Source organism: Anomaloglossus baeobatrachus, chromosome 7 (genome assembly GCF_048569485.1).
Source record: "Anomaloglossus baeobatrachus isolate aAnoBae1 chromosome 7, aAnoBae1.hap1, whole genome shotgun sequence".
NCBI classification, from domain to species: domain Eukaryota; kingdom Metazoa; phylum Chordata; class Amphibia; order Anura; family Aromobatidae; genus Anomaloglossus; species Anomaloglossus baeobatrachus.
The window spans coordinates 101,683,938-101,703,918 of NC_134359.1; positions in this window are offsets into that span (position 1 = coordinate 101,683,938).

The following is a 19,981-nucleotide window of genomic DNA, read 5'->3' on the forward strand; positions in this document are numbered from 1 at the left end:
GCTTTTCTGTTATCTGGATTCTATCTGTGAGGCGTATAGGACCTATGGGGGGACTGCTTGGCTAAGATATGACGAGCAGTTTCGCCAGAGGAAGGCGGTCAGACCCAGTTTACGGTGGGACCACAAAGAAATTAGTCTATGGATGCGGCTGATGGCTGCGCCGAAGTCGGCATCACAGTCCTTTCCAGGGGGCACCGGCGGGGGATCATTTGGCACCTCGTCGGGGCCCAAAAAGGGCGTTTGCTGGCAGTTTAATGAGAAGGAATGCCGGTTTGGGTCTTCCTGCCGATTCAAGCACGAGTGTTCGGGCTGTGGTGGCGCCCACAGTCACCTTAAGTGCTTCCGGAAGGGAAAAGGAAAGGCCGTGGAGTCTTCGTCAAAAAGGGAGGACCCCGGTGAGGGTAGATCGGATGGCGCCGTTTCTAAGTAGATACCCGGACCGGGGATCGGCGGAATTGTTGAGTGACGGTTTTAGTTTTGGTTTCAAGATACCGTCAGTGGTTAAGACGGGAGAGATTCGTTTAAAAAATTTGCAGTCGACGCGCCTACATGGTGAGGTTGTTGCGGATAAGTTACGGAAGGAGGTGGAGCTAGGACGGATGGCGGGGCCTTTTGATGCCCCTCCATTGCCGGACTTGGTTGTGTCCCCGTTGGGGTTGGTCCCAAAAAAGGAACCTAACAAGTTCCGGCTCATCCACCATTTGTCCTATCCTACTGGCCGGTCGGTGAACGATGGTATTGATCCTGAGCTGGTTTCGGTTTCGTATGTCCGTTTTGATAAGGCTGTGGAATGGTTAAGGAAGTTGGGCTGTGGTTCGCTGTTGGCGAAAACGGATATAGAAGCGGCCTTCCGCCTGTTGCCGGTGCACCCGGACAGTTTTCACCTGTTGGGGTGTTGGTGGGAGGACAAGTTTTATGTAGATTGTTGTTTGCCTATGGGCTGTTCAATTTCATGTTCTTATTTTGAGAAGTTTAGTTGTTTCTTGGAATGGGTAATTAAGGAGGAGGCGGGTCTAGATTCAGTGTTGCATTACTTGGACGACTTCTTGTGCATGGGGCCTGCGGGATCCTCGCAGTGTTCCCTTTTGCTTCGGACAGTGGAGCAGGTTTCTCGCCGGTTTGGCGTTCCGTTGGCGCCGGAGAAGACGGAGGGTCCGGTTACGGTTTTGAAATTCCTGGGTATCGAGCTGGATACGGTTGCCATGGAGTGCCGCTTGCCGGAGGACAAGCTGGTGGATTTGAGGCGTTGTGTTCAAGGGGCCATTGAGGCCAAGAAGATTCGTTTACGGGACTTGCAGTCCCTGTTGGGGAAGTTGAATTTTGCGTGTAGAATATTGCCGATGGGGAGAGTTTTTTCCCGTCGCTTGGCTCAAGCCACCACCGGTGTGTTGCACCCTTTGCATTTTGTGCGTTTGAAGGTGGAGCATAAGGCGGACCTGAGAGTGTGGTCCCGTTTTTTGCAGCTGTACAATGGACGGTCATTGTGGCTTCGTGAGGTGGTGTCAAATGAGGAGTTGGTGCTGTATACGGACGCGGCGGGATCCAGTGGATTTGGCGCATATTTTGGGGGGAGATGGTGTGTCGGCAGGTGGCCTGATTCGTGGCGGGTTTGCGGTCTGACTAGGAATTTGGCCCTGTTGGAACTTTTCCCTATTGTCGTGGCCTTAGAGGTTTGGGGACAGGATTTGAAAGACAGGAAGGTGCGTTTCATGTGTGACAACCTGGGGGTGGTTCAGTGTGTTAACAAGTTGACAGCTGATTCCCCCCCGGTAGTGGACCTCTTGCGTCACTTGGTGCTGAAATGTCTGGAGTTGAACTTGTGGGTCTGCGCTGTACATGTGCCGGGGGTGCTGAATTCTGTGGCTGATGCTTTATCTCGCTTCCAGTGGGACCGCTTTCGAATGCTGGCGCCGGACGCGGAGCAGCAGGAGACCGTATGGCCCGTCTGGTTGTGGGACCTGGTTTGCAGCCGGCCTGGGAATTGATCCGACATTCGGTGGCACCCAGTACGTGGCGCAGCTATAATTCAGCGTGGGACCGTTGGCTCGAGTTGGTTGATGAGGTGGGAGGTCATGTATCTGAAGGTGACAGAGTTTATTTAGTTTTGTTTATGTTGGGCAGGGCTAAGGAAGAAGGCCTTTCGTGGTCGGCCGTGGCGGGCAGGTTAGCGGGCATTTCCTTCTTTTTCAAGTTATTGGGCTGGAAGGACGTTACGAAGGATTTCTGGGTGCGCCAGGTGATGAAGGGTTACCGGAGGGCGGGGGCGCGCCGAGACCTTCGGCGCCCGGTATCTTTTGAGCTGCTGGGCAAGCTGTTGTCGGTGTTGCCTCGGGTGTGCTGTTCGGAGTATGAATGCCAGTTGTTCGGGACCGCTTTTGTTTTGGCCTTCTTTGGGGCGTTTAGAATTAGTGAACTGGTGAGCAGAAACACGAGGAGTCACGGAGGTTTGTTGCTGGAGGACGTGGAATGCGGTATGGATGTGGTGCGGTGTTGCTTGAGACGGTCAAAGACGGACCAGCTGGGTAGAGGTCGGATGGTGGAACTATGGGGTGTACCTGGTTTAGCGGAGTGCCCTGTCAGATGGCTGTCGGCGTTTTTAGAGGTGAGGGGAGCTCGCCCGGGGTCCCTTTTGTCCCACCAGGACGGGTCAGCCTTGTCGAGTTACCAATTTGTCTGCATCTTTCGGAGGTGCCTGCAGTGTTGCGGTCTCAACGAGGCTGAGTTCGCGTCGCACTCCTTTCGGATTGGGGCTGCGACTCAGGCGGCTCGTTGGGGTCTGGGCGCGCAGGCTCTCCGTAAGATTGGACGATGGGACTCGGCCAGGTTTCGATCTTACGTCCGGCCGAACTTGTTGTGAGCTACGGGTGGGGAGGGGGGGGGGGTCGGGGGCTGTATTGGTTTGGTAATCATTACCCATTTTCTTCCTTGTGCCCCCCCCCCCCCTCCCCCTCTCCCCTGTTGTGTTGTCACCTTTTGTTTTGTAGGTCTCCCATTGTTGGTGTGGGTGCTCGGCCACTCATACGTGTATTGGGGGGCGTTCCGTGCGGGAATACGACCGGACGGCCGCCAGTTGGGGGTTCCCAGAGAAAAGGCTACTGTGCGATGGATCGGGGTCAGGGGCATGCTGTGGAGTGAGGTGTTGCCTACCTGGCGCCACCATTCGCAGCTGGACAGAGCACCGGACGTGGTAGTACTACACGCGGGTGGGAATGACCTGGGTCTCCGGGCTTCCAGGGACCTGATACAAGACATAAAATGTGACTGCCTGCGGCTCCTGTCTTCCCACCCGGGTCTAGTAATTGTCTGGTCGGATATGGTTGCGCGGCTGACATGGCGGCACGCCAGGTCGGTGGAGGCAGTAAACAGGGCGCGAAGTAAAGTGAATCGGGAGATTGGGCGGTTCATTTCCCGGGTTGGGGGTGTCTCTGTTCGGCACCCGGAGTTGGAAGCGGCGTCCGCCGACTTGTTGCGCCGGGACGGGGTCCATTTAAATTCGGTGGGAAATGATATTTGGGCCTTAGGGCTGATGGAGGGGCTTGAGAAGGCTTTGTTGGTGTGGGAGGACTCGCGCGCACAAGGGGTCATGCGAGCTCGCGGTGGCGGAAAGGAGGGGGGTGTCTGAAGGTGGGGGTTTGCACAGAGGAGAGGACGGAACCCAGTGCCGGAGCGGGTTACCTCTAGCGGTGCAATTGTTTGGTAAACGGGTCCTTGCTGGGTTGAGTCTCAGCGGGACGTAGTGGGGGCAACATCTGGCTTGGGCTCTCGAGTCGGTGTGTTGCGGCTGAGGGTCAGGAGACAGGCTGATGTTGCAAAGAACATTTTGGTTAACCTTCAGGTCCCCCCCCCTTCCTTTTCGGGTTCTTCAATGAAGAGTTGTATTGTTACATGGCTGATGTTTATGTTATGAATAAATGGGGCTGCTGTGGCTTTTATATTCCAACGTCACACAGTGTTTGTGTTTATTTTAGATAAGAACCCTAGGGGGTAGGGTGTTGTTGGGGAAGGTCACAGGCCTTCAGTCAGACATTCCGGAGTCAAGGAAGAGCCCGGACTGCTGACCCGAAGGGGCTTAAGGGAGGGCTACATGACTAGGAGGGATGCCAGGCCATAGGGTTAATAAGGGGTTAATGGAGAAAGTCAGTTTGGGCGCGAAATTTGGGGGTGGTGCTAAGGGGCAGTTAGGATCAGGGGTCAGTGTGATTGGTCAGGGGGTGGTGGCTATAGGGGGTCGTATATAGGGCAGGTCAGAGGGGGATGGGTCATTCCTACCTGGACGTGACTGGAATCGTTCCCGCCCGCCCGCCCTAATTGTGGATTCGACATCGATGAAGAAAAGAAGGAAGATCGTATTTGTCGCAGCGGCGGAAAGGAGGGGGGTGTCTGAAGGTGGGGGTTTGCACAGAGGAGAGGACGGAACCCAGTGCCGGAGCGGGTTACCTCTAGCGGTGCAATTGTTTGGTAAACGGGTCCTTGCTGGGTTGAGTCTCAGCGGGACGTAGTGGGGGCAACATCTGGCTTGGGCTCTCGAGTCGGTGTGTTGCGGCTGAGGGTCAGGAGACAGGCTGATGTTGCAAAGAACATTTTGGTTAACCTTCAGGTACCCCCCCCTTCCTTTTCGGGTTCTTCAATGAAGAGTTGTATTGTTACATGGCTGATGTTTATGTTATGAATAAATGGGGCTGCTGTGGCCTTTATATTCCAACGTCACACAGTGTTTGTGTTTATTTTAGATAAGAACCCTAGGGGGTAGGGTGTTGTTGGGGAAGGTCACAGGCCTTCAGTCAGACATTCCGGAGTCATGTATAATGGCTTGCACACAGTATAATAGCCCCCACTAGTCCTCCAAACAGTATAATGATCCCCACTAGTCCTCCAAACAGTATAATGGTCCCCACTAGTCCTCCAAACAGTATAATGATCCCCACTAGTCCTCCAAACAGTATAATGGTCCCCACTAGTCCTCCAAACAGTATAATGGTCCCCACTAGTCCTTCAAACAGTATAATGGTCCCCACTAGTCCTTCAAACAGTATAATGGTCCCCACTAGTCCTCCAAACAGTATAATGGTCCCCACTAGTCCTCCAAACAGTACAATGATCCCCACTAGTCCTCCAAACAGTATAATGGTCCCCACTAGTCCTTCAAACAGTATAATGGTCCCCACTAGTCCTCCAGACAGTATAATGACCCCCACTAGTCCTCCAAACAGTATAATGGTCCCCACTAATCCTCCAAACAGTACAATGGTCCCCACTAGTCCTCCAAACAGTACAATGGTCCCCACTAGTCCTCCAAACAGTATAATGGTCCCCACTAGTCCTCCAAACAGTACAATGGTCCCCACTAGTCCTCCAAACAGTATAATGGTTCCCACTAGTCCTTCAAACAGTATAATGGTCCCCACTAGTCCTCCAGACAGTATAATGACCCCCACTAGTCCTCCAAACAGTATAATGGTCCCCACTAATCCTCTAAACAGTATAATGGTCCCCACTAGTCCTCCAAACAGTATAATGGTCCCCACTAGTCCTTCAAACAGTATAATGGTCCCCACTAGTCCTCCAAATAGTATAATGGTCCCCACTAATCCTCCAAACAGTAGAATGGTCCCCACTAGTCCTCCAAACAGTATAATGGTCCCCACTAGTCCTTCAAACAGTATAATGGTCCCCACTAGTCCTTCAAACAGTATAATGGTCCCCACTAGTCCTCCAAACAGTATAATGGTCCCCACTAGTCCTCCAAACAGTACAATGGTCCCCACTAGTCCTCCAAACAGTATAATGGTCCCCACTAGTCCTCCAAACAGTACAATGATCCCCACTAGTCCTCCAAACAGTATAATGGTCCCCACTAGTCCTCCAAACAGTATAATGGTCCCCACTAGTCCTTCAAACAGTATAATGGTCCCCACTAGTCCTCCAAACAGTATAATGACCCCCACTAGTCCTCCAAACAGTATAATGGTCCCCACTAATCCTCCAAACAGTACAATGGTCCCCACTAGTCCTCCAAACAGTATAATGGTCCCCACTAGTCCTTCAAACAGTATAATGGTCCCCACTAGTCCTCCAAACAGTATAATGGTCCCCACTAGTCCTCCAAACAGTACAATGATCCCCACTAGTCCTCCAAACAGTATAATGGTCCCCACTAGTCCTTCAAACAGTATAATGGTCCCCACTAGTCCTCCAGACAGTATAATGACCCCCACTAGTCCTCCAAACAGTATAATGGTCCCCACTAATCCTCCAAACAGTACAATGGTCCCCACTAGTCCTCCAAACAGTACAATGGTCCCCACTAGTCCTCCAAAAAGTATAATGGTCCCCACTAGTCCTCCAAACAGTACAATGGTCCCCACTAGTCCTCCAAACAGTATAATGGTTCCCACTAGTCCTTCAAACAGTATAATGGTCCCCACTAGTCCTCCAGACAGTATAATGACCCCCACTAGTCCTCCAAACAGTATAATGGTCCCCACTAATCCTCTAAACAGTATAATGGTCCCCACTAGTCCTCCAAACAGTATAATGGTCCCCACTAGTCCTTCAAACAGTATAATGGTCCCCACTAGTCCTCCAAACAGTATAATGGTCCCCACTAATCCTCCAAACAGTAGAATGGTCCCCACTAGTCCTCCAAACAGTATAATGGTCCCCACTAGTCCTTCAAACAGTATAATGGTCCCCACTAGTCCTTCAAACAGTATAATGGTCCCCACTAGTCCTCCAAACAGTATAATGGTCCCCACTAGTCCTCCAAACAGTACAATGGTCCCCACTAGTCCTCCAAACAGTATAATGGTCCCCACTAGTCCTCCAAACAGTACAATGATCCCCACTAGTCCTCCAAACAGTATAATGGTCCCCACTAGTCCTCCAAACAGTATAATGGTCCCCACTAGTCCTTCAAACAGTATAATGGTCCCCACTAGTCCTCCAAACAGTATAATGACCCCCACTAGTCCTCCAAACAGTATAATGGTCCCCACTAATCCTCCAAACAGTACAATGGTCCCCACTAGTCCTCCAAACAGTATAATGGTCCCCACTAGTCCTTCAAACAGTATAATGGTCCCCACTAGTCCTCCAAACAGTATAATGGTCCCCACTAATCCTCCAAACAGTACAATGGTCCCCACTAGTCCTCCAAACAGTATAATGGTCCCCACTAGTCCTTCAAACAGTATAATGGTCCCCACTAGTCCTCCAAACAGTATAATGGTCCCCACTAATCCTCCAAACAGTACAATGGTCCCCACTAGTCCTCCAAACAGTATAATGGTCCCCACTAGCCCTTCAAACAGTATAATGGTCCCCACTAGTCCTTCATCAGTATAATGGTCCCCACTAGTCCTCCAAACAGTATAATGGTCCCCACTAGTCCTTCAAACAGTATAATGGTCCCCACTAGTCCTCCAAACAGTATAATGACCCCCACTAGTCCTCCAAACAGTATAATGGTCCCCACTAATCCTCCAAACAGTACAATGGTCCCCACTAGTCCTCCAAACAGTATAATGGTCCCCACTAGTCCTTCAAACAGTATAATGGTCCCCACTAGTCCTCCAAACAGTATAATGGTCCCCACTAATCCTCCAAACAGTACAATGGTCCCCACTAGTCCTCCAAACAGTATAATGGTCCCCACTAGTCCTTCAAACAGTATAATGGTCCCCACTAGTCCTCCAAACAGTATAATGGTCCCCACTAGTCCTCCAAACAGTACAATGATCCCCACTAGTCCTCCAAACAGTATAATGGTCCCCACTAGTCCTCCAAACAGTATAATGACCCCCACTAGTCCTCCAAACAGTATAATGGTCCCCACTAATCCTCCAAACAGTACAATGGTCCCCACTAGTCCTCCAAACAGTATAATGGTCCCCACTAGTCCTTCAAACAGTATAATGGTCCCCACTAGTCCTCCAAACAGTATAATGGTCCCCACTAATCCTCCAAACAGTACAATGGTCCCCACTAGTCCTCCAAACAGTATAATGGTCCCCACTAGTCCTCCAAACAGTACAATGATCCCCACTAGTCCTCCAAACAGTATAATGGTCCCCACTAGTCCTTCAAACAGTATAATTGGCCTCCACACAGCTCTTCAAACAGAATCATTGACCCCCATCAAGCCATCCAGTGCAATGGCCCCACATAATAGTTCAAACAGCCATTTAACTCTTTGAGAGTTTAGTAGGGAACCTCCTTTTCTGTGCATCATAGGGACCCCATGGGATGTGATCAAGGCCCATATCTTGTAAGAGCAGACAATGCAAGGTTATTTGTAGCTATGCTCTAACCACATTTGTGACTCTTATAATAGGCTACAAAATACAGATACAAAATGTATAAATGGGACTTTTTTACAAAAATCCTCAAAAACCAGCGCTAGAAAAGGGATATAACAAAAAACCTTTTTATTGACAATTTGTTGCTATCCTTGTTCTAGATAGGATAAGAACAATAAATCACAGTACATAGAACCATAAGAATTAAAATAAAAATAAAAAACGAATAATAGTGAATACAATATTAATATTAATATATAAAATTAATACAGCAGGCTTTCTCTGATTAGTCTGTTGTAATGCCCCGGCCGATGGCAACAACCAACTGTAATAGTATGGTATAATGGTGGTGTAATACAGATACCATATAATACCGGATCAAGCTAACGCTGTAATCTGTAAAGGGTTCAGAATTATTGATTAGCAATGTGCAGTATATATATAAAAGTTTGCAATGTTCCAGGTGCCTCCAGATAAAGTGGAGAGACTGCTCTCCGGTCAGTCTAAGCTGGCAATGTGGTAGGGCACCGGTTCATACAGTTATTTCAACAAGGCTTTTTACCTGCACTTTGATTTGGGCAGGAATCCCCGCAGATTTAGTTGCTACACACACCTCCTTTGTAACTGGAGCCGTTTCAATGCAGGATTCCCCTGTCAAGGCTTCCAGAGCGAACAGTGCAGAGCCGGTGATCCACAATATAGTGCTGGCTCTGCAGCTTGATTTGGGCAGGAATCCCCGCAGATTAGTTGCTGCACACACTTCCTTTGTAACTGAAACCGTTTAAATGCAGGATTCCCCTGTCAAAGCTTCCAGAGCGAGCAGTGCAGAGCCGGTGAGCCGCAATATGGTGCTGGCTCTAAGGAGGGGTACAGTTGGTACTGATGTCCCCTATTACCGCTTCCAGAGCAAGCTGAGCAGAGCCGGCAACGCTAAGCAGAGCTGGCTCTAAGGAGAGATGTAAATTAAGCAGTCCAGGAGTCTCCTATTAGCGCTTCCGGAGCGAGCGAAGCAGAGCCGACAAAGCACTTACTAATGGTGCTGGCTCCAAAGAGGAACAGAATTTAAGTACAAGTTGCAGCTTCTCCAACTTTTCAAGTGGCAGCCTAGGCAGTCACCTTATTAGGCTGATGTGATCCACACGAAGGAGAAGTCACTAGGATGAGTGTCGCCACACAACATGAGCTGAGCAAGGTCAAAATCCGACGCGCGTTTCGGGGGCGTTACCGGTCCCCTTCCTCAGATACAGTATATGCAGTACAATATCTTGAAAAATCAAAATTAGGAATCCACCTACAGGTTAAAAAGTAAAACAATTAAAGAAAAACTTAATTAAATAAATCTGAAAACATTAACTAATACACTACACATATTTAGTACTGTCATGACTGTAACAAGTTTATATTATTAGGATAAGGGATTGATTTATTTCTTCACTTTTGCCACAATAAAATGCAATCTAAATTAAACATTAACATAGTTACCAAAAATTGCATATAAGATACAACACGCCCTTTCACACTGCGTTATTACCTGCATTCACTGGTCCCGTCGGAGTTTCCGTCCGAATGCCCCACTGAAAAACAGGTTTTGGATGCATGCGCTGATGGGGCCATAGACTATAATGGAGCAGACGGAGTCAGCATGTGCTCTGTCTTGCACCGTTTTCAGGCATATACGTTTTCTGCAGGTGGATACCCAGACGTAGTAGACTGCATCTGGGTGTCCACCTGCAGAAAGCGTATAGACCCGAAAATTGTGCACGACAGAGCACACGGTGACTCCGTCTGCTCCATTATAGTCAATGGCCCCGTTAGCGCATGCATACGAAACCTGTTTTGGAGGGAGGGGTTTGGACAGGAACTCCGACGGGACCACTGAAAGTAGGTAATAACGCAATGTGAAAGCAGCCTTATATAATGATGTGGAAAAATAAAAAAGCATCATTCTGGCACTACGGGCCAACATTTTACAGAATTTCATCCACATGCTGCAAAGAAAATCTGTAGGTAAAATGGACTGAAGAATCTATGTGCCACATGTCAATTTATGCTGTGCATTTTCTCCAAAGGCACAATGCAAAGGGTGAAATGCATGAAAAATCCACCTTTTTTGTGCACCAAAATTTGTAAAAAAAAATGTGCATTATACACGAGTAGCAGTGGTTTTGCTATTACTGATTGCTCTGCGGATAAGTCACATTCCCAAAATCGGCATAAATATGTTTCTGAAACCCAGTATGGCATTAATATATTCAAGTTTTTTTTTATAAAATTGTGATATTTAATAAAGTACCGTATTTAGATTTGGAGTGAATTTTGGATTCTGAGAAATATTCGGTGTTGTCAAATTGCAAATTATTGGAAGGGGCATTTATCAGAGGTTTTGCATTAGTTTTCTAGCATCAAAAAGTTGCACATTTTGGTGCCTGACATTTTGCAACTTTTTGTGAATTCACTTTGTTCTCTTTACTTTTTAAAAGATAGCGTGTGAGCCAGGCAACAATGTTTGAGCCACATTCATGAAATGTGATTTCTTTTTAAAAAGTCGCAAAAAATATAATACCATTTTGAGACAGAATTGTTCTGTTTTAAAGGGAATCTGTCACCAGGTTTTTGCTCCCCCATCTGAGAGCAGTATAATGTAGACACAGAGACCCCGATTCCAGTCATGTGTCACTTACTGAGCTGTTTGCTGTAATTTTGATAAAATCAATGTTTTCTCTGCTGAAGGTGTAGCAGTTATACAGAGATCATGGACTACCTGGCAGTACACCAAGTAGTCCTCTAATGATATTTTCAGGCTGATTAATCAGTGATTTTTTTCAAAACAATACTAAGCAGCCCAGTAAGTGACACATCACTGGATTCAGGATCTCGTCCCCTACGTTATGCAGATTTCAGATTAGGTGTTAAAAACCTGGTGACAGATTCCCTTTAATAAGTGCACAATTTATTAAACATCATGCGTCAATTCGATAAATTTGGTGCACATAACAGCATTGCAAGATGTTGATAATCCAGCTCACTGCTACCTGACCTCACCGTTCCTCAGTCTCGGACACCGGCCCTGCCCTGGCCACGAAGCAATAAACAGAAAACATTACAAGATGTCCCCTCAGAATGACTTTGCAGTTTTATGTGTAAAAAAAAAAGGCAGAATTAGTAAATTTAATATTTTTTTCAAGCTTTTATATATACATACATACTGTATATTTAAAAATAATAATTGAAATAAAATAAAATCAGATTTGAAAAAAAGTCGTGCTTAAAGAGTAACCGTCGTTTTATTTTTTATCTTATAAATGAATAGTACACTTGAAAATATTAGACTTTGTAATATATGTTATCAGGGAAATCAGTTCTTTCACCTCCTGGACTGATCATTCATTCTCAATTCATTGGTGCAGATTTTCCCTTTAGTGAAATAGGAGATGACAGTTGGTACTGATAACATTCTATGTAGAGGGGAGGAGCTTCTGATGACACAGATTCATTCTGCTGCAAGTTCCATAGAACCAACTGTCATCTCCTATCTCAGTCACGAGAAAGTTAATATTAACGGAGTAGAGATTTTACCTGTGAATTGAGAATTTTGAAAATGAAAGATCAGTCCTGACAAAGAAAGAAGCAGATTTCGATAACAAGATATATTGGAAAGTTTATTTTTTTCACGTCAATTATTGATTCATGAAAGAAAAAAATTAAAATGACGGTTAATCTTTAAATGTCCTCAGGATAGGTAATCGATGTCTGATCGGTGGGAGTGTGACACCCGGCAGCTGTGCATCCGATGGCTGGAACGAATAAGTTGTGCAATTGCACAGCACAGCTCCATCAACAGTACAGTGGTCGCGGCTGGGTACAGGACATCTGTTCCCTAGTGGTTATAATTGGAAGCATGTGTGCAGTTCCTGGCCGCAGCCACTATACAGTTGTCACGCAGAGACTATCGGGATTCCACCAGGTACAAGGGAACATGCCGGTGAGCGCTGCAACAAACAGGGTACACCAGGAACATAGTACAATGATATGCCCTATGATTAGGGAGAGGGTAGCTGTGTTACCTCCTGCACTTACCTGAGGCTGATCACTGCAGTCCCAAACAGCAATATATGGGTCCTTTCATCCCTTTGTTGATCACGTACCTATGCGCTCGCTTGCCATAAACTCACCCTGGCTAGTGAGAAGGCCGGTGAGAGTACTAGTCTCACCACTGCAATAATCCAACACAAGGTTAGGAAGACAGACAGGGAAAAAAAGATACAAAAGGAAAACACTCCAAGCAACTCCTATGCAGCTAACACCTTAGCTGCAGTTGTCATGAAAATTCAGCTTCTTCCAGAGACTGGCTCCTTCCAAAGTGGACAGTTTAGATATGAGAATCTATGACAAATATTAGATGTTAAGACACGTGACTATTTATAATGAGGAGGAGTGATCACAAAGAGCTGCACCTGAAATGAAGGCTCCCAAGGAAGGCAGATAGGAAAGAGTCCTTAACCCCTACAGCACCAAAGAAAAGCAAATACATTTAAAGGGAACCAATCATCAGGATTTTTGTATATAACCTAATGCCAGTGCTATACTGGCACTATCAGGCTTATTCTCTACATACTTTTATTGATCCGCTCAGATGTTTAGGTTTTGAAACCCAAGAAAGTAAGGTTTATAAAATTGTCAGCTTCTTGAGTGACAGCAGCTGAGGATCAGATAATATCTGGGGGGGTATTCATAGTTATCCCCTCCCCCTGTTAGAATTAGCATACGTATTATACAAATGATTCACTTTTTCCCTTGCAGGACCTGTATGGGGTCATGCCCATGTGACCAGAAAGGGCGGGGCTTCAGCCAACAAAAATGTTGCTTCATGGTATCAGAGCGGGGCAGACCTATGACAACAGTTGAAGAAGCTGCTGTGCAGCTCCGTGACAGACTAATTCTGGCTGGTGGTGGCTCTGTAAACACAGGATCTGCTGATTGTCGGGGGTGCCGGATGTTGCACTTCAACCAATTATACTAATCTGCATGAGGCTCTGCATCCAGAGATCATTTTTAATAAAAGGGGGAGATACCAGTGTGAGACATGTAACTAATACAGAACAGGAGAACTAAACTGTCTTCTTACAAATATATATGCTGCAGCTCTCACAGTTCTGCTGTATTGCAAGTATTGCAAGGCTGGTTTCCTGTGAGATGAAAGCTGAAGAACTTAGGGTATGTGCACATGCTGCAGATTACGTGCAGAAATCTTCTGCACCAAAAACTGCACCGTGTGGCAGAAAAACGCACCAAAAAAATGCAAGGATTTTGTGGTGCAATTTTGTGCCATGCGTTTTTTTTTGTGTGAAATCAATGACTGGAAGGGATATAAAGCACAGGAAAAAAAAACACCAACATTTGACATGCTACTGCTTTTTTTTTGCACCCAAAACTGCAAGTAAAAATGAAGCAACGTGCGTACAGCATTTAAAAAATTCTCATAGACTTTGCTGGGATAAAGATAGACATGTAGATTTAGCTGACAAAGTGCACCAAAAAATGCAGCAAAAATGCATTAAAAAAAACGCAGTGTGTGCACAGGCCTTAAAGGAACCTGCAGATGTGTCAGGGATAATCACAGACAACTCTGCAGTGAGATCAGAAGAGCAGAGAGTGGCCACCACATATCATCACTGATCGGGGATCATATACAAGGCAGGAGGATCATTACCAGGATGGGGTACCTTAGTAGAGAATTTGGGGACATTACCCCCATAATAGTGTCAGCAGCAGATCCTCGACCCATAAGTGTGTCATGACCACATTTTTGCTTAAAATTTTATTTTCCTATTTTCCTCCTCTAAAACCAGGGTGCGTCTTATGGTCCGGTGCGTCTTATAGTCCGAAAAATACGATATATTTGCCTAATTCAAGAATAACGAGATAATGTTTTAAGGCATGTTTATTACTGTCTGCAAAGTCAAAAGTTTACATACACTATGAGTACTATGCCTTTAAACAATTTGGGACAGCCCATATGATGATGTCATGTCTTTGGTAGCTTCTGATAGGTTTATTGTCAACATTTCAGTTAATTAAAGACACACCTATGAATGTATTTTAATGCACACCTTTATGTAGCATCATGGGAAAGTCAAAAGAAATCAGCCAAGATTTCAAGAAGAGAATTGTGGACTTGCACAAGTCTGGTTCATCCTTGGGTGCCTCTTTCATCTGTACAAACAATTATACGCAAGTAAAAACAAGATGGGAATGTCCAGCCATCATAACGCTTAGGAAGGAGATGGGTTCTATGTTTCAGAGATGAATGTGCTTTGGTTAGACATGTGCATATCAACCCAAGAACAAAAGCAAACGGCCTTGTGAAGATGCTGGTGGAAGCTGATAAGATTATGTCATTATCCACTGTGAAACGAGTACTTTATCAACATTGGCTAAAAAGTCAGTTTTCCAGGAAGAAGTCATTACTCCAAAAGAAACACAAAAAAGCCAGATTAATGTTTGCAAATGCACATGGGAACAAAGACCTTAATTTTTTCCAGTTTAATATTTTATTGAGTTTAAGAAAGACCATAAGAAAGACAATAAACCACCATGTCAGAGGAATAAGAAACACAGAGCCCCTACGCTGTAGACCATTTAGCGGGCTCACAACATGTGTAAATCCAAAAATACATGGTCAACAAAATAGACCAAGGATAACAAAACATAAGCAAGTAAAAATTACAAAAGAAGTGGGTACAGGTAGAGGGAAGGATAAGGATCATGTGTGCAGGGTCTGGTATGTCGTTTGTAAGACTATAGATTAAAAAACAGAATGGATCATGTAAATAGCGTATGCCAAGGGAGCAATCAGCTAGGGGATTCATGTAGTAGGGGAAACTTTGGTCCAGAAAGGAATGATTCCCAGTGGAACCACTTGGTGACAGTAGCCGCAACCTTCCCTCACGATTGAGCTTTCACTATCTCCATGCAGTGTGTCGCATTCACCTTCAATACCCACTCCTCCAAGGACGGGGGGTCAGATGTTTTCCAACGATGTGGGATCACTGTCTTGGCGGGCTGAAGGAGATGCCGTAAGAGAGACTTCTTGTAAGTCTTCTCCGGTACATTAAACATATATAACACGACTGCTTCAGAGCGCTTAGGGACCGTAATCCCCAAGACCTCCAGTTCAGCCTCCAAAACATTCTCCCAAAAGGCTACCAAGCCTGGGCAATGCCACCAAATATGGGACATGGTGCCCCCTTGCGCTTCACAGCTTCAGCAAATATCAGGTACCTTTGGACACCACTCATGGAGAGATGTCGGAACCCGATACCATCGACAGAATATTTTATAACTGGTCTCTTGTGACCTAGTGGTGGCCGTAGATTTATGGTTGAGGTGTAAACAATGCTCCTAATGGTCCTCGGGAAACACCTGATTTAGTTCCGTCTCCAAGGCCGAGCAAAAATGAGAGAGGGAACCTGCCACCATAGAAGTCAAAATTTTGTAGACCAGAAAAAATGCGTAACGGATGTCAGAGGCAGTGGTGCACAGATTTTCAAAAGGAGTCTGAGGTGGAGGGTGGGCAACAAGATGTCCTTGTGAGACTAAAAAGTGCCATAATTGGGCGTATTCGAAGTGGAACTACATTTTAAAACTAGGATTCACCATGATCTCAGGGAGCAAGAGGAGAACCCCATCTGACGCAACCTGCCTCAACGGCAGGGGATTCTGTTTCGAGCTACCAAGCAAGGAATTGGACAAGGCTCCAGGCAGAAATCCTGGGTTATCTGTCAATGGCATAAGGGGTTCTAAGGGTTGGAGCAAGCGATTGTGCTATTTCGGGGCATGTACCATTTTCAAAGTTTGTTTAGTGCTGTAGGACATTGTAATGTTATGTCGAGTGAGAAGAGGCCATGTCCACAGCAGGGTTGGCACTGACTAGGGGCACAAGTCTTGCGCTAAGCGGACCCACAGCTTCGACTTGGAATTATGTAATAAATCCAAAATTCTAGCGTGAGTGGCCGCTAGATAGTACTGCCGACAGTTTGCCAACCCCACTCTCCCTGCTTTCTTAGGCCTGTTCAGGATGCTACTCTTAAGTCAGGATTATCCCTTTGACCATACAAACTGATTAAATAGGCGTTGTACCTTCACCCAGTAGGTCGCCGGTATGTAAACTGGGACCGTCTACAGTAGCTATAGCAGTCTGGGCAGGGCTATCATCTTGAGAGTGCTAATCCTCCCAAACCAAGAAAGAGTGCCTTGGTGCCAGGAAGATAAATCTTTTTCGAGTTTGGATAAGAAATACTGAAAACTGAGATGGAAGAGTTTGGATAGGTCAGACGGGATGGTAATGTCTAAGTATCCAATGCTGCCGTGGGTTGGCCATTTGAAGGGAAAATTTGGTTTTATGGTATTGACTATTGTCTGCGGCAGGGACACATTTAGAGCCTCTGATTTTATCAAGGTTGATTTTGAAATTGATTAATTAATTGGACACTAGCGCTCGAGAAACAGAAGGGTAAGGCAGGTGTAACACAACAGTAAAGTCTAAATATACTGTTTAGAGGAAATTATATATCGTACCCTGCTAGTTTTTCGATAGGGAGTCCTCTAGACCGACAGCTCGAGGGCAGTGCTGTTAATGGGAAGCCGCTGGTAGAAGACAGGTCTGACCATAATATGTTGCCCATTCCAGTGTGCGTGAGCCAGGGGAGTGCGTTGTGTTGTATGAGGATATAATCTAAACAACTATACGAGTCCTGTGAGTGAGAATAGAAGCTATAGTCTCTATCGGACGGGTGTTTCAGTCTCCAAGTGTCAAATTGTTGTAGCCGTAATAGTGCTATTTTTATGCGTTTGATGGTAGCATATGGAGTGCTAGATTTCCCTTTAGAGTTCAGCGTCGGGTCAAGGGTGACGTTAGGGTCTCTACAGAGAACCATGGATCAGGGGGATCGCAGTGTTGACAAGATTGGAAATAAAGTGGTCCTGTCTTTTGTTTGGGGCATATGCATTTATGATTGTAAGAGTTTTATCCCCAATAGTTAGGGAGAGGATAATATACCTTCCCTCACCATCCGTCATACTGTTTAGTATCTGGTGGGGGAGGGACTTATGAATGGCAATCGCCACTCCTTTAAAGCGGGATTCCGGATTATCTGAAAAGAACCAGGTCGTGTAGTATTTATTCTTTAAGGTGGGGGGATGCCCTAGTTTAAAATATGTTTCCTGGAAACACACCAGTTTTACCTTACGTTTATGAAGATAGTAGAGAATTTGCACAGAGACCCTTGGCATTAAAGGTGGCGATAATCAGGCCCGACATCTATAAAAGAGTAAGGCGGGCTTTGCACGTTGCAACATCGGTAACAATGTGTTACCGATGCTGCAGCGATAGTCCCGCCCCCGTCGCACGTTCGATATATAGTGAAAGCTGCCGTAGCGATTATTATCGCTACGGCAGCTTTACACGCACATACCTGCCGTGCGACGTCCCTCTGGCCGGCGACCCGCCTCCTTCCTTAGGGGGCGGGTCGTGCGGCGTCACAGTGACGTCACACGGCAGGCGGCCAATTGAAGTGGAGGGGCGGAGATGAGCAGGATGTAAACATCCCGCCCACCTCCGTCCTTCTCATTGCAGCCGGGAGGCAGGTAAGGCGAAGTTCCTCGCTCCTGCGGCTTCACACACAGCGATGTGTGCTGCCGCAGGAGCGAGGAACTACATCGTACCTGTCGCTCCCCCGGCATTATGGAAATGTCGGAGGCTGCAGCGATGATACGATGACGACGATTTTGCGCTCGTTCATCGTATCATCTAGGATTTACACACTACGACATCGCAAGTGACGCCGGATGTGCGTCACTTTCGATTTGACCCCACCGACATCGCACCTGCGATGTCGTAGTGTGCAAAGCCCGCCTAAGGAATTAATAACACATGAGATATAGATTTGGACTTGTCCAACCCAGCCAAAATGGTCAAAAACAGGGGGGAACAGAAAATGTGGAGTACAGAGAGAACAAGGAGAAAGGAAAAAAAGAAACAGCAGGGGTAGGAGCCCAGCACAAAACTCTATTCCAGAACGATTGTTCCTAGGAAGCATGTCTGCCGCATCTAGGCGGAACAGAGGATCCCGGCCTACTTGGGGGAGAAAGAAGTCAGTCATAACCAGGATCAGCTCCTGAATACAATACATGCATTAAAAATAGCCACAAACACCGGCAGAAGTATCACAAGCATTAAGCAGTACGGGTAGTAAGTAAGCAATATGTGAAAGTCAGCCGATTCATCCAACGTGGGCTATCGCGTGTCGCACCACCTCATGTGGCATCCGTACATGTCTTGGCCAACAGCCGGGAGTGTCCAGACTTGTTCCTATGTTCCTTTCTAGGTGTGAGTCCCAGAGCAGAGCTAGGAGAGAAGGACACTTGGGAAGAGTTGGGACATCCTTTCGGGGCCCAAAGTTGTAGTAGGGTGGTGGGCCATTGAGGGATGGATAGTGCTGGCAGACCTTGTTCCGAGAGGAATGACGGGAGGTCTTCTGGGGATCACAGGACCCAATACCGAGAGTCCTTTCGCGCTGAGGGAGAGAAGGGGAATCGCCATTGAAACGGGATAGCTCTGTCCTTGAGAACATCCAGCAGGGGCTTGAAAGTACCACGCTGGGCCATGGGTTGCCATTATATGCTAGAGTCTGTCTCCTATGGGCAGCCTGAAGAATCACCTCCTTTATGGCGAAGAAGTGCACCCTGCGGCGGGGGTCCTCCGGATCCAAAGGATATAAAGCCCTTTGGGCTCTGTCAAGTTCAAGGGATGCCCCGGGTGGTTGTTTCAACAAGTTATTAAAGATCGAATTGAGGACTGAGGGAATGTCATAAACAGCAACGGACTCAAGCAGGTCTCTGATACACAGATTGTTCCTACAGTTTCTGTTTTCCAGGTCGTCGACATGCTGTTGGAGAGAGAATAGCTGTTTGAGCTGATCACATAAAGTGTCCTGGATAGATTGAATGGTGACCGTAGATGTTTCCTGCTGATTAGCGAGGTCATCTACCCTATAAGTAATTGAGAGGTCCCATCCGTAACTGGGCAAATTCCTGCTTATATTATATCATCACCTAATTGGCCAGGGCTGGGATGTCGTTCTTAGTAGGGGTTGCCTGTCAGAGGGCCCGTAGATCTGCCAGGGACGCTGGGCAATCCTCACCCAGTGGAGTAACAAAGATGGACGTTGGAGAGTGTGGTCGGAAGGAGTCCTGTAAAGCTGGGCCGTAGATTATTTGAGGACCTTGAGGATTGGCTGCATTGCCTCCCATGGGTAACATCATGGTAATCTGAAGTGGAGAGGCTCTGTGAGTTGCAGACCCCGCACACAGGGATAGCTGCAGGTCCTCTATCGAGTTCCTGTCTAGGACCGTAGGGCTATCCACGCAGGAGGCCCCTTGGACCACCGGGATGGGGCGGAGGGGCGAGTTCCTTCTGGGGGGTCCCTAAAGGCTGCTCACAGGTCTTTGATGAGAGTGAGGCCCTCCTCAGTCCCATAGATTTCCATGGCCAGTGGTGTTGCAAGTTGGGGGTCATGGGTGGTGGGGTGTCCTGGCGATCCCAAGAGGCAGTTGCTATGACCCGTGGTGGGCCCCTCCATCTCCCTCCTCAGGCTCCCCTGGTGTGGTTATTGGTGAGGGAGATA